Raw genomic sequence first — 5,169 nt, forward strand, 5'->3', positions numbered from 1 at the left:
GTGTTAAATTTCAACATCATCTCTGCCTCATCTGCGCTCTGATTTAGAGTCATTTGTCTTCTAAAAAGCAACCGGCAATGGCATTGCTTTTTGATTTATAAACATGTCACGGCATACTCGATGCTTTAGGCTGAGATTGTGTTTAATCAGTGTATTGTGTTTAAACTGCGAAGTGCCTGTACTATCGGCAAACTTTGTGTTCCCCGCAGTTCTGGGGTCAGTGGCGCCCCCAGAAAATTTTAATAGGGGTGGCCAGATGAGGCCACAGTAAATCTTGGGGGTGGCACACCAAAATAAAAGAAAAAAAGGGTTTGCAATATTGACAAAAAGTGATATTCCTGGGATTTTATCGATAACGAAAAATAGACAATATTTTGCTGAGTGTGTTATTGTGCTGATATCTTATTTCTAATTGTGCTGACAGCTGACTCCTGAATTTATTATTTTTTATCTTTACGCCATTTTTTCTAAAAAGTGTGCACCATCTTTTAGGTCAAATACTTGCATTTGGGCTGTTACCAAGCAAATGCAATCAGTATCAACAAAATTGATCTCTGCAATGCAGAGAAAATAGAAGCTGCATTTGAAGTGGCATTTAGATGTTTTTACACCCTGTTTTAATGCAGCTCTGTGGGACATGGAATACTTTAACCTGCAGTTACAAATTAATAAATAATGTTTTGTTATTTTAACATAAAACATTGAAACTGATGTTTGAAATTATTAAAAAAATGAAAAGGTACCTTAAATGTGAAATTAAAACTGCATAGGTGGCAGCGAGTCATTGTTAAATAAGTGAGTCATTGCGATTGAACCGAATCATTTAAACTGTTTTTGATTCATTCAGGAACGAAACACTATCATGTTGCTCAGAGACGCAAAACAGTGGCTGTTTTTTGGAATGATTTTTGTTTTGAGAAATAGAGCAAAATCAGGGAATATGTTGTCTAAAACATAAGTCTCTTGATATTAACTTCTTGTTTATTGAACTGTTGTATAAAATCAATATCACATTTGTAATTATGCTGACTTTTAGAGAAAAACGTCACTCTTCGTGTTATAGTAACTATATGCAATTATCCAATTATTAATTTTTTTCCCCCACTTAAACTATTGTGAATTCACATTCTCTATTTAAATTTATAGTACCCACTGCAAATCATCCTGGGGTGGCCACAGTTTATAAAGTGGTGGCCGTGACCACCCCTAGTCATCTCTTGGGGGCGCCCCTGTCTGGGGTAGCTGCTGTAGTACTCGCAATTCATATAGTTCGATTGCTTATAGTACCTCAGCCAGCTGAATTTTTTCAGCCAGTCTTCTCGAAAATGGTGAGTGCGGGCTTTTTTCGCCACACCAACCTCTGACTCTGCATCATCATCCGACGGTGACACTGTAGACTCTGGCACTGGTGCACTAGCCGCAGGTCGTAAGAACGAATCAATAGTTCGCTTGCTCAGCTCAGACGCACGCACATATCAGGTTGTGATGATATTTGTCTCCGTTTCCTTCCCACAGATGTTTACGCGCGCGATCGATTATCTTTAGGCCCCTCCACCTCCACACATTTTAGCCACTTACAGTGGCCATTCCCTATTCTTCTCACACGCATTGGCCGCCTCACAGACAGGCATCACTCAATGAGACGCAGGGCCGGCGCTAGCCATTTGGGTGCCCTAAGCACAAATGCTTGGCGGTGCCCCCCCTCCCCTCCCCAACCAACCACCCACCCACCCACCAACCCCAAAAGAAATAACTACCATTCAGAATTTCTTAGTTAGGTTCTCTTTACTTCCAAAATAACTGCTGCAAATGAATAATTGGAACTGAACAATGTAAACACAAAGTTAAAAGTGCAAAAAAAGTTTAGTGCAAATAACAGTATAAGTGTATGAATTTTATGAAGTATGAATTTTAAAGTGCACATTTTAAACTGCAAATAACCATGCATAACTGCACAGTAGAAATTACTCAACACAGGGACTACATCTCTATAAAGAGACCATTCTGCTATTCTATAGAACTATATTAAACATTTTCACTACCATCAGTTGTCAGAGGCCCTACAGAGGCACACGCCTACATTTCCTAGCTGCAAAATCAGCTATCAGGTCATCATATGACAGTTTCTGAGCCACGTCCCCATTGATGCTGATGACAGCCAGACCACTTAAACGCTTTATTTGTCATTCAAATATGACGATGAGGACCCCAACGATTGGCCTTCCTTTCCCTTCTCAAACAAACTGCATCTTTAACAGCCCAAGTTTCAAAATTTCCCCGGACCCCGTTTAAAATAAAAGACTCAACATGCAGGGCTAAAAGCCCCGGATCTTTTGCACAACTAGCGACGCGGACGCGCCGACGCCCCTGGACATGCATACTACACGCAAGGGCTACAAAACTAACATTTTTATTTAAAACATTGTCTTACCTGCAAGCGACGCGCAAGCATCATCCCCGCTGTCTCTTCTTTTTTTTTTTTTTTTCCGCCCCCGACTCTTGGTGCCTTTTCGAGGCCATGGTCTGAGGTCGGTGTCTGCCAAATTTGACACTGATTGAGGCATAATCGAACAGACCACTGGGAGGTGGGAAAGGGGGGGGCACCAGAGGGAGACTGGCACAGAGATTCACCTTTTTCTCGACTAATTTGGTCTAGGCCCATATTACTTTTGTATTGCTTTTGTATATTAACATGCTCTTAGAAATATTTTATTTGTTATTTATACTAGTAGCCTATTGTGATGATTTTTTTTCACGACCCAGATTTTTTGGTGTCCCCCCCAAGCACTTGCTGCCCTACGCGCAGTGCGTGATGTGCGTGTGCGGAGCGCCGGCCCTGATGAGACGCAAGTGTGTGCTCGCGTCTCATGAGTATGTGAGTGCGAGTGTGTGTTTGCGTGCGTGTGCGCTCGCGTCTCATTGATTATTTCATTGCTCATTTCATTGATCATTGACGTGCCCCTTCCACGTTTAATGTATAAAAAAAATACGGAGGGTGGGGGAGGAAAATTTACTGGTCACACATGTGCGACTGGATGTAAAATTCAGTCGCACACTCTCAAATTTTGGTCATAAAATGCGACCATTTGGTCGCAGTCTGGAGCCCTGTTACTAATGGATTATTTGGTTGTATGTAAAACGTAGCCATTGTAAATGATCAATTACTTCCAAAAAAAAATTGGCCCTGCAAACATTTTGTCTTTAACTTTTAGGCATTTGAGACCCGGTGCCCAATATGCTTAGGAACCTTTCCAGTTTCTGACTTAGAATTGCATGCCAGCTTTTGTGGAGAAAGGTAATAGTAATAGTGACTCGCAATAAAGCTTAATCCTTGATACTGCACCGTTTTTTTTTTTTTTATATATTAAACTGTTATTCCCTTAACTAAGACGAGTTGATGCATATCTCTCTCGTCTCAGTGCGTGCACTCAATCGCTCTGGCGCACGGTGACACTTTGATAGCACTTAGCTTAGCCCAGCTCATTCATTAGGATCCAAAACAGAGATGAAGTTAGAACCGCGACCAACACACCCCCACGTTTTCCCTATTTAAATACAGTTACACGAGTAGTTACACGACACAATATGGTGACACAAAATATAACATGGCGCTTTTCTAAGCGGGTAAAAAAAACAGGATAACTATAATGTATGGCGGAATAGCACTTGAAGTTGGGAGCACTTCGACTTGGCGCAGTAAAAGGTACCCTGAAAAATACCCTGCTCTGATTTGGATCATATCTCATGGTAACCTATCTGACTATGTTCATTGCTTCTGTAAATTATCATTGCTCTTAAAGGAAATGGCAAAGTATATATATATATATTTATATATATATATATATATATATATATATATATATATATATATATATATATATATATATATATATATATATATATTAATTCAGTGAGGAGGATGTGATTCGTTCATGCAGCAGCACAGATAAATACCACAAAGACCTTTGAAATCTGTGTGTCACGAGACAACATGGTTGAGAGGGGTCTGAAGCTGTGGAAACGTCAAAAAAAATGGGAAGCCCAGTCAATCCCTTGAAAATCATCTTCCTGGGAGAGCCAGGAGTTGACACAGGGGCACTGAGGAAAGAATTTCTGTCCAGTGGGTAGTTTGCTTTAATCATACATTTAGTTGAAATGTATAGAAAAAATATTCCTAGATTTCATTATTCTAAAAATACAGTCTGTATCTGAAATATCACAGTTGTACTGTTTTTTTTCAATGCCCCTAACTGCCTAGCCTAATGATATTTAATCTTTTTTTTTTATGGATTTAGCAATGGTTGCTGGCATTGAAAAACGTCTCTTTGAAGGTGATGCGAAGAAAGGAAAAACACCAAAGTACTCCCTCAATGATCTGTTCAAGTATGTGTCTTGCCATTGGATTTTGGGTTAACTTTTATATTCAAACAATTCCTTCTAAATCATTGAGGAAAGAAAAGTTTGGTATGCCATGAGGGTGGTATTCCAAACTTTTATGTCTTCTGCAGGAGAAAAGATATTTTGAAGAAAGTTTCAGCTGTTTTTGTCCACATAACAAAAATCAATGAGGTTTAAAACTCAACTGTATTTTATAATATACCCAAGTCAGATGAAACATTTTTTTAAAATCCTGTAGAAGAAAGTAAATACATATTTTTCTTTTCTTTATTTGAAGTAACATAATAGTTCTTCTATATACAGACATTTATACAAGTATACCACTCTATATTAGTGCCAAGAACTGTTGTACATATATATAAAACAGTATATATTTCTAGAGTTGCAGGTGAAATATTTGCTGTGAGCATTGCGCAAGGAGGACCGCGCCACCACACGGTTTATGCAAGAGTAGTGTTACGAATACCTTGTTACCGGTAACATCAAAAGGGATGGTGTACATGACACAGAGATATCACCACTAATCAAAATGGTAGGTCTGGTTGACTTCATTTCATTAGATACAAGTTCTCTATCCATAAGGAAATTAGTTTGCTGTTATCATGTTATAAAGCCACTGACAAATTGGTTTTGCTTTAAAAATCAGCAGTGAATCATGCAGTTTAATATTTATTAAAGGTAAAATTTTACTTCTAGATTGAAGATGCATCTGACCTGTCCAACTTCTCAAAAGAAATCCTGGACTGCTACACTGGACCAATCAACACTGAC

The 5,169-nt window shown here is 39.0% G+C and overlaps 1 long non-coding RNA gene across 1 annotated transcript; it reads left to right on the plus strand.

The window, feature by feature from the left end:
• The first annotated feature begins 3,684 nt into the window (after nucleotides 1–3,684).
• On the plus strand, nucleotides 3,685–4,819 carry LOC109081634. The gene is made up of 3 exons (XR_006159976.1): nucleotides 3,685–3,747; nucleotides 3,912–4,120; nucleotides 4,296–4,819. It is a non-coding gene; the product is annotated as an uncharacterized LOC109081634 (long non-coding RNA).
• The last annotated feature ends 350 nt before the right edge of the window (nucleotides 4,820–5,169 follow it).

Source organism: Cyprinus carpio, unplaced genomic scaffold (assembly GCF_018340385.1).
Source record: "Cyprinus carpio isolate SPL01 unplaced genomic scaffold, ASM1834038v1 S000006809, whole genome shotgun sequence".
Taxonomy (NCBI): Eukaryota; Metazoa; Chordata; class Actinopteri; order Cypriniformes; family Cyprinidae; genus Cyprinus; species Cyprinus carpio.